At 36.6% G+C, this 16728-nt stretch overlaps 1 long non-coding RNA gene across 3 annotated transcripts in view; it reads left to right on the forward strand.

The window, feature by feature from the left end:
• LOC129047440 (uncharacterized) overlaps window positions 1-16728 on the forward strand; it is a 1160145-nt gene that overhangs the window by 771369 nt on the left and 372048 nt on the right. The window contains exon 4 of one of the 3 annotated variants that reach the window (XR_010141853.1): window positions 3255-3396. The exons of the other annotated variants lie outside the window; for them this stretch is intronic. This is a non-coding gene — a long non-coding RNA (uncharacterized LOC129047440). The remainder of the gene's footprint in view (window positions 1-3254; window positions 3397-16728) is intronic. 3 annotated transcript variants of the gene reach the window in all.

Raw genomic sequence — 16728 nt, forward strand, 5'->3', positions numbered from 1 at the left:
AATGAGATAGCCAGGAAAGAAAGCAGCCTCCATTTCTATTCACTATTTATTTTCATCAATGCTGTCCCAATTCTGGATGGAAGACTGTTCATTTCTCCTCAGTGGTTCCAGACCTAATAGGTAAAGCAAATTTCCCTGATGTTCTGTTTACCTCATTCTTGTTTTTATTTCCTTTGATAAAGATCTACTGGTATTAAAGATTGCAGGAGGTTTATTTTACATTGTGATTCCAGTTCAATTACTTCCAGCTACATCAGTACGGGGCAGAAAAGAGCTTCAGAAGGTAACAGAGCTAGTATGCGTTGCCTTTCATCTCCCAGGTAGCAAATGCAATTGTTTTGTTTTTCATGGTCTCAATATGACTAGATATCAGCAGTTTACACCCTGCAGGGCAAATCAGGATGCAGCATAAAGTGTTTGGAATTGCAATGTTGGCATTGATAGCAGAACAGTAATAGCAGAGTGTGTCTGGACACAATAGGGCTTTTGTCGATGTCAACTGCTCACTCCCTGGTGGAGAATAGGCTATGTCGTTGTGTCATTCCAACTCACCTTTTATTTTCCCTCCTCTTCCTTTACCTGGATAATTTTTTAAGACAAATTAACTCCTCCTTCCATGCCGCAGACATATTGTGATTCAATAGTTGGCTCTTTCACTGTGTCTCTTGCTATGTGGCTCAAAATAACTCTTCAATAATCTCTCTTGCCAAGGGTTTCTTGTTTATCTGGCTCACCTCTTTCCTAAATCATTGTAGTAACTTCATAAATGTATTTAGCTGCTAACAATCTCACAGGTTATATATCCTTCAAGGTAGACGAGAAGAGAAATATAAAGTCCGCAAATTACCTACCCCCTGCAGAGCCCAGCCCTCACCTTACACACATGTTCTTTGCTTCATTCCGATTTATTCCACAATTGACAAGATATACATTTCACTCAATCATCTTTAGCTAAACGATGGATGCCTTTAAAAACTCAATGTCTGTTATTGCCAAATTGTACAAATGGAATTCTAATCATTATATATGGCTATCTACTATTTTACCATTCTCTTTTCAAAAATCATTGTTTCCAATGTGATGAATTTAGTCAGACACTCAATTTTATTTTATTTTTATCTATCTCACTTCTTTATGAATGCTCTCTGAAATGGCAGACCAGCATTTCCAGTGCCACACAACCAACTTTTCTTTTAACTGAGGTTTTATGTATGTAAGTGTACAGAGGTATGTGTGTGTAGTAAAAAACCAGAATCACGACACATTGCATAAAAATCTGCTACAATGTATCCTAGAGATTATATTCATCTGGTACTTGGCTGTGATATTATGGATGACTTCCAATTTTACTTTCTGTATTAATCTCATAGTTCTGTATTAATCTCATGTGCTATGTATAGGGCATTTGCTCTAATTTTAATTCTTCACCAAAAGCTTATACCTAGGACTGTACTATCTTTTTATGTGTAGGGTTCATAGATAAGGTTCTTCTCATACCATTAATACATTTGTGATGGATGGAAATGTACAGTGTCATGGAATTAACATCACCCTATACATATAGCCCAAATAGGAGCCCGTTTTGTCTTGTTAATTCATCTAAATATCAACAATCAACAAAGAAGGAAAAAGGTAATTTGGTACAATAGACTGTTGCATAAAGTAATTATCGGCAAAAAATTGGCCTAACTTCCTAAGACCTAATCAACATCATCTCATGAACAAGGATAACTTTTCAAGGCTTTTTGTTTAGAATTGGTTAGCAAAAAAAGGACTTTTCTTCCACCCCGTTCATCTAGCAATTTGTAGTTTCTCTCTAACTTCCTTTGCTTTGTCCCCCCTTCTGCATTGTTAAAGTATTCATATTTTAAGTTCTTTGAACTGTGCCCTGAACTTTTCAGAAAAAGAGAACTACAAAGGTCTACCTTTCAAAATAATACAACAATCTTGTTCTAGATCCCTGTTTTGAATGCATCACTGATACCCAAAGGACTATAAATCATGCTGCTATAAAGACACATGCACATATATGTTTATTGCAGCATTATTCACAATAGCAAAGACTTGGAACCAACCCAAATGTCCAACAATGATAGACTGGATTAAGAAAATGTGGCACATATACACCATGGAATACTATGCAGCCATAAAAAATTATGAGTTCATGTCCTTTGTAGGGACATGGATGAAATTGGAAATCATCATTCTCAGTAAACTATCTCAAGAACAAAAAACCAAACACCACATATTCTCACTCATAGGTGGGAATTGAACAATGAGAACACATGGACACAGGAAGGGGAACATCACACTTCGGGGACTGTTGTGGGGTGGGGGGAGGGGGGAGGGATAGCATTGGGAGATATACCTAATGCTAGATGACGAGTTAGTGGGTGCAGCGCACCAGCATGGCACATGTATACATATGTAACTTACCTGCACATTGCGCACATGTACCATAAAACCTAAAGTATAATAATAATAATAATAATAATAATAATAGTAATAATAATAAAAGAAAAAAATACAACAATCTTCTAGAAAGTGCTCATCTATGTATTGAAAGAACTGGTGGAAAGTGAAAAAAGTGGAGAGACACTGCTCTTTGTCTCCCTATCTGTGTTTCTCCACCCATCCCCCCCACCTCACCCCTGCTTGGATATTGAACACCTCCACTGACATTGTCAACAAGGCTATTATTCCAGTCATTGGTCAATACATATTCATTTTCTGCTGAATGCCCGGGGAATTGATACATTGTATGCTGATCTCTCTCTTGGGTTCATTTTCTCAGAGATAATAATGCTCAATCTGTATCATGCACATTTCTGATTTATGAGATGGGGAGGATTAAGTTGTAACTCACCTGCATGGAAACTCAGATTTAAAGGAGCAAATAAAAATAATTGGTGTCTATTTTCTGAAAGAAAAAGGTCTGGTCACTTCAATTGTTTAAGAAAAGTAGATTTCTGTCTTATCTTCATGAAAAGCCCCTGCCTGTCGGTGGAGACAGTGATGAAACAAAAATAATCAAAGGTACCTCACATCCAAATCAGAAAGTTAACTATTCAAGGTGCACAGTTCTCTAAAATGAGCATTTATCACCCTCTGGGGTAAGAAACAAGTTTATTCAAAATACATAAATATTTTGGGAAGAGTCTGCATAACAAAGTATTTTGCTAAAAATTAAAATGCTTGATATTAACGTATATTTAGATTAATTCTAGTTCTTAAAATGCTTTATTCTTCTTCAGATTTGTAACCTGAGGCAAGCCCTAATTTTACCAATTCCAGTCACCTTCTTCAAAAGCTTTCCTCTAAGCTCACCATTGTGGAGAAGTGATTAACCTCATTATACACTGATTATTTCTTCTCTGAGTATTTCCTTGTACACTGGTATGTAGTTATTTTTGTATTCTCTTGCACAATTGTTTTACATTTTTTCTCTAGTTTCATGAATGCCTGAAGGCATAATAATACCTAACTTGCTGGGTTGCTGTGAGGTTTATGTGAAAGAACATATGTTGATTCCCATCTCCTGGTCCTGTTAAAGTTCTTGTGATGAAAAGGAAATTGGATACTTGGGAGAGAGAAAAGCTTGGATAACCTGCTTAGCCCAGCAACTGTACAGGAAGTGCTCCCTATGAGTCCCTGTGGGCATTCTGGAGTGCTACTCCAGGTACCAGTTTGTTATGGCAGTTAGAGGTCCCTATGAACCCCACAAGACATGGGGTTTTTTTTTTTGCTTTTTATCAAGTGTCTAATATTAATTTGGTTGGTTTTGATGTGCTTTGTTGTGTTTATAAAATGGACTACTTGTTAGCATTTCAAAATCAAACACATTCATATAAAAATCTAAATCTCTTGCATGGCTGAAGTTGAAGATAAGAAGCAAGTTGTAGGTAGATGTTGTGAACTTTACCACTTCCAATTGTGTTATTCACCCTCCTGCTTGTTTCATTCATCAGTGCTTCTTGCTTGGTCTCTGGAGCCATTTGACTTTGAGATTCCCTTGTGGAGTCCTTTCTTCTTTTAAGTTTTTATGGTTTGAGATATCAGCATCCTTTGAACAAATTCCATCTTACAACTCTGTGTGTTTCCTCTCCTAAGCTAAAATATATGCACATTGAGGAAAGATTCCACTTCTCTTTTTATAAGCCTTTGGTACAGTGTTATAGATAATTACACTAATTTCATATTGCCACATTTGGGGATTTATAAATTGCATAAACATGTACAGGTTTTTTAAAATGAAAAGTAGTCTATGGTTTAGAAAGTGAGTTTTGAAGTAAAAATCCCTCCATTCTAAGAGACTGAATATACCAATGTAAAATGGTCATGTCAACATCTTCCAATCAGAGCCTATCTGAGGCTTTCCACTTTTTCGCCTGTAAAGCTTCCCAACTCCCTTGCCTGTCTTTGAGTCTTTGATAACTGCAAGTGATGATGGGTGAACCCTTGCTACATCAACCTCTGAATAAATAGGTTTTGCTTGTTCTCATTTTGGTGGCCTTCATTTATTTTCACAGTTGAAATCCTATCACTGTCACTTATTAGTTAAATAACGTTTGTCATATTTCTTAACTTCTTTGAGCCTTAGTTTCCACACTGTAAAATGGAGATTCTAGTGGTATCTACCACACAGAATTAAATCAGTTAATAAAGTACATTAAAAACTCATAAAAAATGTCTAGTTCACTGTAAGCCCTTAATAGTCCTCAGTATTTGTAATCATTGTAATTATTTTTAGGTATGAGGCAACAAAGTGGAGAGGTTAACAGAATTGCTTGAAGTTCACAGAAAATAACTGTCTAAGCTGAGTGCAACCTTTCTACTGGCTTCAAGTCCAGTGCCCTCTCGTCCTTCAAATAATCTTTACTTTGAATGCATCGCACAATCAGCAAATGTTTTCTAAATGAATGCATGAAAGAATAAGTAAATGAGTTAGCCGACTAAATTGTTACATAAGTTCCAAATGCAACTACGGGTAAGGAAAGAAATCACCCAATCAACCAAAAAATACCTGTGTTCAGAACCTTGTTAAATATGGTAGGAGATAACATAATTTCAGAGCTAGAATGTACATTAGTAATCATTTAGTCCAGTTGCTTACAGACTTTTACAAACTCCACAATAATAGAAACCTAAAAGGGAAAAGTTTACACAGTCATATCTAACTAGCAGCAAAGTCAAACTAACCTTAGCTGTTTTTTGGTGATAAATGAAAGACAGAAATTTTCAATTTGTTCTTAATCTTAATTTTTCCTGTAAATATTATTTGAGAAGAATCCTCTTCAACTCTTTCGGAAAATGGATAAATCAATTTAGAGCTCTCTGTAGTAAGAACTTCAAACCAGATAAGTCATGATTGTTACAAATATTAATATTTGTTCATTATATTAATGCTATTAATAATGATAAGTATAAGAACTCATGTTTACAATGATTTACACACATATCCCCTTGTGTGCTCATTATAATAAACTTGTGAAGCATGTAGGGTAGACATTAAAATACTGTTTTTTTCATGAAGAAGACAAAGAGGAAAGAGGCTCACAATAATGCAATTCTTATAAGATAAGATGGATCAGACAGTACTGAGTTCAAATCCCACATTCTTACCTGCTGAGCCTCTCTAAGCTTCCACAAATATGAACATTCGTAGTACAGATCCCATTGGTTAGTAAGAGATTTAAACAAGATAAAGCAGAAATTCCAGAATCAAAACCATTGTTCTTTGTTCCTTTTCTCATTTATACATCTGAAGAAAAGATATTGTAATCTCTACTACAGTCCATAGCACTGTTGTTTCTTATTTGGGGCTCTTTTTCTATTTTAAGTTAGAAAAAAAAAATAATAGCATTTACAAGAAAAGTATCCTCATCCTCTCTTTTCCAACTGGAATAGCCTTAGGTGAAAAATTTCAAAGCTAAAATATCATTCTCTGTTGTTTTCTTATTTACACCTCGGTGAAGTACATGCTGTAACCTCTAGCATGCCCCAGCCCTGAAAATGATAAAGTTCTTCCACCAACTGGTTTGCAAGTTCAAATTGCTTGTTTATTTGGCTCTTTGCAGAAGCACTTGAAAGCCATTGTGGTTCATTATGTGTGAAAGTGTAAATTGGTCTCCCGCCAATCAAACACGTCTTCTAAATATCTGTCCTGTGAGAATTGGCCTTCTATGTCACCTTTCGTGTCATTTCTTGTAAAATGTTTTCCACAGCATTTCACCCCTCTGACCTTTCTACTGACATAGGAGCATTTGGTGTCCACAGAGCATCCATCCTATGGCTGCAGCAGTCAGACTCTCAGCCATCTCTATGACCTGTCATCTCCTTATCTGATGCCCTGCTCTGCACTGTGGACTCCTTGTGTATGAGAGCCCAAGGCTTTCAACATTTGATGCCTAATTTCTGAATTCTCAATTCAGTAAATATTTTTGGAATAAATGAGGAAATGGTTAAGTAAGTAAAAGCTGCCAGATCACTATAGCAGTGATATAATGGGAAAAATAAGTTTTTTTCTTGTTCTTTAGAAGTTTGTTGTGTCCTTTACCATGCTTTTGACTAAATTCACAGGTAAAGCTAACAACGGAGGATCTTGAAACAGTCCTGTTGAAATCAGCTATGTTCGCAAATGTTTAAGTTAGGTCTTCAGTTCCACACACCTAACTGCTGTCTGGGCAGCTCTGTGTGATAACATCTACCCATAGCAGCAGCTCATTTTTACCTTCTGCTCTGAGATTAAAAAACTAATTATGGGATAATGAATTTGTAATGCTGCATAAGACAAATCTGTCGCTGAGTGACTGACAAAAATAATTCAAATTATTTTCATAAGCTCCCATTCCATTCATTGCCAGGCATTATGATGGAACAATAGTAGATTACAATATCCTCAGGAAAAAAAAAGTCTGTAAAGCAGGGCTATGCTTATTTAAATATTGTTTATCCAGGTATTTATTATAATAAGATAATGATCTTACTGTGAATTAGCTATTGAGTAAGATGTTCTCATTGTTTGTAAAGTTTAATTCTATGCCAGAAAATAATCTTCGGAAGTAGTCACTGTAACAGCTAATGAATAAATATGAAGCTTATTTTCAAGCCATTTACACATTAGGAAATTTAGGTTTTAGCCCTCATTATTTTATCACATTTAATATAAAATTATAGATAGGTTTTGTCTTGATAAGTGAAATAATTTGCATGCATCAGTCATAGCAAGAAAGATGAAGTTTAGCATTTCTCATATATTAATACAGATGTGCAATTGGAGTTTTAGCTTGAATGGGCCAAGAAATGTTTCTTTAGTATAATTAGTGTATATCTCATTGATTGAACAGCAACGTGTATTTAATCAAATACTATTTATCAAGCAACAATATTTACTTATTACTGTGCTGAATGTCAAAGTGTAGGGGAATTAAAAGATGATCATGACCATCAGAGGCACTACACTCTCATTGAAAAGAGGATCTATCTATCTATCTATAGATAGATATACACACACATACACACATATACTTACAAACATACACACTGAATAAATGTAGAAATGTGGTAATTGATATTTTTATTTGGACTTGAAGGCTTCCTGATTCTCAAAGGTATATTTGGGAAGGTAACATGGCATAATGGGTTTGGAGTCCTGGATTGAATCTCAGCTCCATTATTTGCCAGTTGTGTGACTTTGGGCATTGTATACAAATTATCTAGCCCACAGGTTCTCAAACTGTTGCACTTGAGAAAGCCTTTAAAACCACAACGTCAAAACATCAGATTTTAAAAAACAGGTTTCAAGATTATTTCAATTAGCATCCAAGCCTGAGAGTGATTAATCTAGCTCACCATTTCTCAAACCGTAATGTGAGTACCAATTGCCCTGCTAGCTGAAGAAAGTGCAGGTTCTCATATAGGAAGTCTTGCGTGTGGCCTGAGATTTTGTATTACCAATAGATAATATTATTGCCACTGGTCTGTGGCCTACTCTTGAAGTGGCAAGATTTTAGCCTACAATTTTATCTTCTTGAAACTGAAGATGTCTCTTGGAGTGTTGAGATAAACACTAGTCTTTAGGTACTCTACCAACCACATAGCAGATGTACCCTATAATATGGTTATAATAGAGATTTCAAGTCAATTTCCCTCAAACTCTTAACATAATTAGAGAAACAGTGCTTTTGTAAGATGAATTAAATAAGACTTTTAAAAAAATTTATTTTGAACCGTTTCATTTTCCTCTTAACGCGGAAAAGGCTACTACTCATCATTCCAGCCCCTGAAGCTTGTACAGCCACTTCAGGTCACACCTGTCCTCCTTTAGCTCCACAGTTCTGGACTCTGGCTACATATTAGAGAATCACCTGAGAAAATTTCACAGCATACTCAATGTCTGGGCTGCCCCTGGTGAAGTTAGTGAGTATCTCTCAGGGTAATGGGAGGCATCAGCACATTTTAAAAGCTGTCCCAGTGATTCCAACATGTGCTCTTGGTTGTGCACCACAACTCCACCTAATTCTCTACATTCCACAGCTTGAGCTTTTACTCAGCACACACTGAGCTTCCTCTATGTGCCAGTGTTATGCTGGGCTGTGGAACTCATAAAAATATGAATGATAAATAGCAGACATGTATCAAGATAGCCACTATACTCTTTTTACAACAAATCGATGGTAGATACCGTTATTGTTATCATCTGGATGATGAAATTGAGACTTAGAAAGATCATGAAACATGTCCAGGATCCCAAGGCAGTGAGCAGGAATTCAAACCCCAAACTCTTAGTCACATGACAACCTTGCTTTCTGGAAGGTTATTGTAGAGTATATGATGAGGTTGAAAAAAGTGCTGTGGGGCCATAGAAGTAGTTTATCTTGGGATATCTTCTTCACAATTTCCCATCCTGAATTTCTTGATCTTTTTTTTTTTAATGACTGTTAAGTGTATCTACTCATATACAGTGTAAAATTCTTAGAGTCAAGGACCATTTTTATAATCGTATGATAGAATCTTTCAACCTAGGACAAGGTTGAACACAAAGTAAATCTTCCCATTCTTCCTCTCTCTCTCCGTGTTTGTATACACATATATGTGTACACATTTATATTTATATTTAAGCTGTCTTTTAACTCTTATGTGTACAGAATTCTTCTGCCAGTACTGATCAAGTTCTCTTTCTTCTCTGATTTACTATTATTATTTCTCTATCTCAGCCTACATCCTCATTCTTATCTCCATTATCCTCATTAACTATTCACTTCTGTTTAAGTGTGTCCTTGCATTCTATTTTCCACATTTTCTGGGTAGTGATACATTTCAAATTAATATATATTATTATTCTGTGTGTTTTACAGTTATAAAAATCATACTTGACTTTAAATTTTGTTGTTTTCTTAAATTTTCTATAAATACTCTCTTTAGATCTATTCAGCTTGCCCAACTTAAATCTTGTTTATAATTTCTGATTATCACATTTTATTTTATGGTACACATTTATATATTTTATTTATCCATTCACTTTTTATTAAAAAAAATTGAAGTTGATTTTATTTATTGTTTTCATTCACACAAAAAGACTGCTAATGGGTCTCATTATGACATATAATGAAAAAGTTTTATGGAGATACATAACATAGAGAGAAATTTGGGGGTCATATACTTAAAATCTTTGAAATAATTTGGCTTCAAAGGAGAGGTGCCAGTTGTGTCTCCCACTAATTCCAGTTATTCACATCCTGTCTTGTGTTTTATTTTTTTAGCAGGTCAATCTGATTGATATCAAATGCTATTTCACTGTTTTAGTTACAATTTTTCTGACTATTAGAAAGTGTGAACACAGTTTATTAGACATTTGGGTTTTCTCTTTGTTAAGAAACTTATTTATACCTATTATTCATATTTTTCTAAAGAGTATATTATATTTTTCTCAAAGGATGCAGAAGTTTTTATACAAATTATTTTTAGATTTTGAAAATATCTTCTTCTATTATATAACAAATTATCTAACTTTGTCCAACAAAATCTTCTTTTTTATGAGAAATAATATAGAATGCTAGTTTGAGCTTACTTTAGCTCCTTATTTTCATTGTACTCTAGTCCTGATTGTCACTGGTAACAAGTTTGTTGTCAAACTAATTGTTCCTCATTTGCATGTAATCTATTTTTTCCTCTCTGATTGTTTTTTAAAATGTCTTTTTTTCTTTGATATTTATTTTGTAAATTGCAAATAAATTCACTGCAATACATTTGGAAATGTATTATTTTTACTTTTTTTGCATTCCTTAATATGAAAATTTATAACCCTCTCAATTCTAAAAAAAATCCTTCAACTCTTTGTTTATTACTCTGCCAAGATTTTTCCATATCCCCATTTATGAAATTATTTTAGATATATGTTAGGTCTTCTCATCGAAAATTCAATTTTTCTTAACTTTTAATATCTTTTATGCATTTACCTCAATGTGATTGATTATGAGTTACTTCCTCATCTCTATCTTCCAGTTCACTAACATTACTTTCCGTAGGGTCTAATTCAAAATTTAATGCATACATTTAGTTTTTTTTAATTTCTGTGATTGTATTTTTCAAACTTCTAGTAGTTTTATTTGATTCTTTTTTAAATGCTTCCTCTTTATTCAAAAATTGAATTACTTTATTCTCTTTTCATTAAATTATTTTATGTCTATAATATATGTAACATACATTTTGTAAAGTCTTTAGCTTTTTTTTATTTCTTCAATTTTAAAATATTTTTATTTTTACCCCAGCTATTTACTACATCTGCTAAATTTTCATTCAAGGTGGAAATATTGTGTAAGTATTTTGTAACGTTGTAAAGTGAGCTTATTTTTACTGAGATTTTATTTGTGGGGATAACTCCAGCATAGCTTTGCCAATGTTTATAAGAGTTGTACCAGTGATATCATTAGAGTTGGCATAGATTTATGCTAATTTGGGGTTCTAAGTTCCCATAGATGTGATGCATTTAAACTCAGTGTGCACAAGCAGCAAGCCTGGCATTTTAGCAGAGTTTATGTTTTCCCTTTTCAAATCTTTGGTATGACATGCTTCCTCATTGGCCCTCCGTACTGGTGGGTGGATTTTTCTATTCTTTCTTTTTATGAGGAAGTCAAGCCCTAGTGGGGCTGCAACTTTTTGCAGATTCCTAACACTGCCTCATGCAGAACCAAACCTTTTCTCCAGTTTTTGTATAATCTTTAAATAAATACATATCTACTTCCTACCTCATCCTCTTACCTCCACACTTATCTGAGACAGCTTCAGTACATATGATTCATTCTGTTCTTCCATCCCCTCCTTTTTCCTCTGTCACCTAGGAATTTCACTTTTTCTTTTGATATCAGTTATTAATTTTAAAATGACAATTTTTAAATCCATCATTTCCGAGCATCTGTTGCAGAATTTTCAAGTTTACTTTGTCAACAATTTTGACAAGTATAAAGACAGCTCTATAAGGAATTGTTCTTAAGATTATAATATGAATACTATATTAGGCAACAGTCCCTATTTCAATATTTTAACATAAGTTCTAAATAATAGGAGTGTTTGATTTCTCATATATTAATGGCACAGTGTCATGTGGTATGGGTGGTGCTGGTAGTGGAGAATGCTAAAGGGATGCCTAGCATACCTATACTTATGGATATCCAGTGGTCCCCAGCAAGAGGGCAGCATTGCCATAATTTTACCCCACCACCTTTGCATCAAGCCTTTGCTTCTTTCCTGCATTGAACTAGCATGAGGCAAAAAAATGTGGAGAAGAGAAAGAACATAGCTGGAAAGTTCTTCCTTGTATTCTCCTCATATGTTACCACCTGATATTAGTCTACTCTTGGTAACTGTTTCTTTATTTCTTTTGCATCCAGCCATCTTCTATCTTCTGAGGTTCTTACAATTCCATAAACATACCTCTCTCTTCTATAATATTTTCTGCCTTGGGACGTGGGGAACAGCAAGTAACCCAGCTAATTCTCCATCCTATCTAGAATATCTCAAATAAATATTTGTTGATCACTCTATTATCAGACTATAGGTCTGTGACTTTATCAGTAATTGGTTGTGAAAGAGTGTATAAGCAGAGATATCTTTATTTTATTTCTTTATTTATTTATTGAGACACAGTCTCCCTCTGTCACCCAAGCTGGAGTGCAACCACCACCTCCACGGTTCAAGTGATTCTCATGCCTCTCCCAAGTAGCTGGGATTACAGGCATTCACCACCACAACTGCTAATTTTTGTATTTTTAGTAGAGATTGGGTTTCGCCATTTGGGCCAGGCTGGTCTCAAACTCCTGATCTCAGGTCATCTACCTGCCTCGGCTTCCCAAAGTGCTGGGATTACAGGTGTGAGCCACTGCACCCAGACAAACAAAGATATCTTTAGATGAAAATTGTTACATAATTGAAAAGCAGTCCTTAAGGCCCACACTATTGGTATGAGGCACCCAGTAAGAACCATACTTGACAAATTTTTATTAGGCAGTGTTTGAGTGGCAGATATTCATTCATTCATCCCTTTAGTAACTATCTATTGAATACTTTATTTACCCCTTTTCTAGCACAGTGAGTTACTTTCATGCTTTTTTTTTTTTCAAGGCAGGGCCTCACTTTGTCACCCAGGCTGGAGTGCAGTGGTGCAATCATGGCTCACTGCAGCCTTGACTTCCCAGGCTCAGGTGATTCTCTCACCTCAGCCTCCTGGGTAGCTGGGACTAAAGACATGTGCCACCATGCCCAGCTAATTTTTGTATTTTTTAAATTTTATTTTTCCATAAGTTATTGGGGTACAGGTGGTATTTGGTTACATGAGTAATTTCTTTAGTGGAGATTTGTGAGAGCCTGGAGCACCCATCGCCCAAGCAATATACACTGCACCATATTTGTTGTCTTTTATCCCTCACCCACCTCCCACTCTTCCCCCAAAGTTCCCAAAGTCCATTGAATCATTTTTATGCCTCTGTGTCCTCATAGCTTAGCTCCCATATATCAGTGAGAAAATATGATGTTTGGTTTTCCATTCCTGAGTTACTTCACTTAGAATAATAGTCTCTAATTTCATCCAGGTCATTGCAAATGCTGTTAATTCATTCCTTTTTATGGCCGAGTAGTATTCCATCATATTTTTTGTAGAGACAGGGTTTCACCATGCTGCCCAGGCTGGTCTCAAACTCTGGGGCTCAAGGGGTCCACCTGCCTCTGCTTCCGAAAGTGTTGGGGTTACAGGTGTGCGTCACAATGCCCAGCCATTTTATGCCTAGTCTTTATATTTATTAAACCTCTTCTCATTCTATGAACTGAACAATTAGATTTTTCTCAGTTATATAAAATATTATATAAATAAAGCTTTAAAGCTTTATTTTTCACTACTGCATTGCCAGTGCAAAGACTTTCTCACATAGAAATTCTTACATAAGCACCCTATTACATTTGTCATTCACTGTACAACGTTTTGGAGTACAACAAATGAAAACACACAGAACCCCTGCATAGAAAGTGTATTGTGTATTGGGGCAGACAGTTTTCAAAGGATTAATTAATAATACTGTGACTCTTAGGTTTTTTGAAAGCATAGACAGACATGGATTACATTCAACCTGTATTTATGTACTCTTGTACTGGCTGTTTTGAATAATGCCTGTTCTGATGAGACCAGTGTCTATTTTGGTTTGTCAGTGCCCATGCTCTATTGGCTATTAAATGTTTATATTACCTCTGCTATTAGGCTGCTCTGAGAGCCTAGGGAAGTATCACTTGAGATTTCCAGCCACTGCTGCTTCTTTTATTCCCCATACTCAATGCAAAAATGTAAACAATTTTTCATAGACTCATAGGTCAATATCTGATTGTATTACACCTGTGCTGTCTAGTAATGTAGCCACTAGCTTCATGTAGCTATTGATCACTTAAAATGTAACATGTTCAAATTGAGATGTGCTGTAAGTATAAAATACACATCCAATTTTGAAGACTTAAAATTCAAAATACCTTATTAATTCTTTCTATAATGATTGCATGTTAAAGTTACATTATTTTGCATATGTTGGGTTTAATAAAATATGTCATTCAAATTGCTTACACCTGTGTATAAATCCCTTTTCACGCTGATAAAGACATACCTGAGATTGGGCAATTTATAAAAGAAAGAGGTTTATTGAACTTACAGTCCCATATGGCTGGGGGGGGGCCTCACAATCATGGCGAAAAGCAAGGAGGAGCAAGTCACATCTTATGTGAATGGCAGCAGGCAAACAAAATAGCTTGTGCAGAGAAACTCATGCTTTTAACACCATCAAATCTCTTGAGACCCTTTCAGTATCACAAGAATAGCACGGGAAAGATCCGCCTCCATGATTCAATCATCTCCCACTGGGTCCCTCGAACAACACGTGGGACTTATGGGAGCTACAAGATTAGATTTGGGTGGGGACACAGAGCCAAACCATATCCTTCTGCCCCTGGCCCCTCACAAATCTCATATCTTCACATTTCAAAATCAATTATGCCTTCCCAACAGTCCCCCAGTATCAACTTATTTCGGGATTAACTAAACAGTCCACAGTCCAAAGTCTCATCCAAGACAAGGCAAATACCTTCCATCTATAAGCCTGTAAAATCAAAAGCAAGTTAGTTACTTCCTAAGCACAATGGGGACACAGGTATTGGGTAAATACAGCCATTGCAAATGGGAGAAATTGGCCAAAGCATAAAGGCTAAAGGCCCCATGCAAGTTCGATTATACAGCAGGGCAGTCAAATCTTAAAGCTGTAAAATGATCTTTGATTTCATGTCTCACAAACAGATCACACTGATACAAGAGGTGGGTTCCCATAATCTTGGGTAGTGCCACCCCTGGGGCTTTGCAAGGTATATCCCCCCTAATAGCTGCTTTCACGGGCTGGTGTTGAGTGTCCCTGGCTGTTCCAGGTGCGTGGTGCAAGCTATCAGTGGATCTACCATTCCGGGGTCTGGAGGATGGTGCTCCTCTTCTCACAGATTCACTAGGCAGTACCCCAGTAGGGATTATGTGTGGGGGATCTGACCCCACATTTCCCTTCTGCACTGCCATAGCAGAGTTTCTCTATGAGATCCCTGCCCCTGCAGCAAACTTTTGCCTGGGCATCCAGGCATTCTCATACATCTTCTGAGATCTAGTCAGAGGTTCCCAAACCTCAATTCTTGACTTCTGTGCACTCACAGGCTCAACACTATGAGGAAGCTGCCAAGGCTTGGGGCTTCCACCCTCTGAAGCAACAGCCCAAGCTGTACCTTGGCCCCTTTCAGTCACGGCTGGAGAGGCTGAGATGCAAGGCCCCAAGTCCCTAGACTGCACACAGCAGAGGGATCCTGGGCCCAGCCCATGGAACAATTTTTTGCTCCTAAACTTCCAGGCCTGTGATGGGAGGGGCTGCTGCAAAGGTCTCTGACATGCCCTGGAGACATTTTTTCAATTGTCTTGGTGATTAACATTCCTCTCCTCGTTACTTATGCAAATTTCTGCACCTGGCTTGAATTTCTCCTTAGAAAATGGGGTTTTCTTTCCTATTGCATTGTCAGGCTGCAAAGTTTCCAAACTTTTATATTCTGTTTCCCTTTAAAAAAGGTGCCTTTAACAGCACCCAAGTCAACTCTTGAATTCTTTGCTGCTTAGAAACTTCTTCCACCAGAAACCCTAAATCATCTCTCTCAAGTTCAAAGTTCCACAAATCTATAGCGCAGGGGCAAAATGCTGCCAGTCTCTTTGTTAAAACATAACAAGGATCACCTTTGCTCTAGTTCCCAACAAGTTCCTCATCTCCATCTGAGACCACCTCAGCCTGGAACTTGTTCATATCACTATCAGCATTTTTGTCAAAGCCATTCAATAAGTCTGTAGGGAGTTCCAAACTTTCCTACATTTTCCTGTCTTCTGAGCCCTCCAAACTGTTCCAACCTCTGCCTGTTACCCAGTTCCAAAGTTGCTTCCACATTTTTAGGTACCTTTATTGTAGCACCCCCCTACCCAGTACTGTATTAACTGTATTAGTCTGTTCTCATGCTGCTAATAAAGAGATGCTGGAGGCTGGGTAATTTATACAGGAAAGAGGTTTCACTGACTCACAGTTCCACGTGGCTGGGGGGCCTAACAATCATGGCAGAAGATGAAGGAAGAGCAAAGGGACGTCTTACATGGCGGCGGGCAAAGAACTTGTGCAGGGGAATTCCCATTTATAAAACTATCAGATCTTGTGAAACATTCACTATCATGAGAACAGCAAGGAAAAGACCCACCCCTGTGATTTAATTAACTCCCACTGGGTCCCTCCTATGATGCATGGGGATTATGGGAGCTACAATTCAAGATAAGATTTGGGTGGAGACACAGCCAAACCATATCATATTAGAATAAAATAATATAGAATACATAATCCTAAACTATTTTAAAATCAGTTGGGCCTAAATATACCAAGGAAATAACAATCCAGAAAAACCACAGAAGGTTATTCAGGACAATCGAAAAGTAACATCTGGTGCCCATGGAAATGAAGATGGATTAAATGGACACTGGGGACTATTAGATGAGGGAGAAGGAGGAGGGGCTCCAGTGCTGAAATTCTACCTACTGGGTAGTATACTCACTATTGGGTGATGAATTCATTTGTACTCCAAACCTCAGTATCACACGATATACCTTTGTAACAAATCAGTACTTATACCTCCTAATTCTAA

The sequence above is a fragment of the Pongo abelii genome, chromosome 9 (assembly GCF_028885655.2).
Source record: "Pongo abelii isolate AG06213 chromosome 9, NHGRI_mPonAbe1-v2.0_pri, whole genome shotgun sequence".
NCBI classification, from domain to species: domain Eukaryota; kingdom Metazoa; phylum Chordata; class Mammalia; order Primates; family Hominidae; genus Pongo; species Pongo abelii.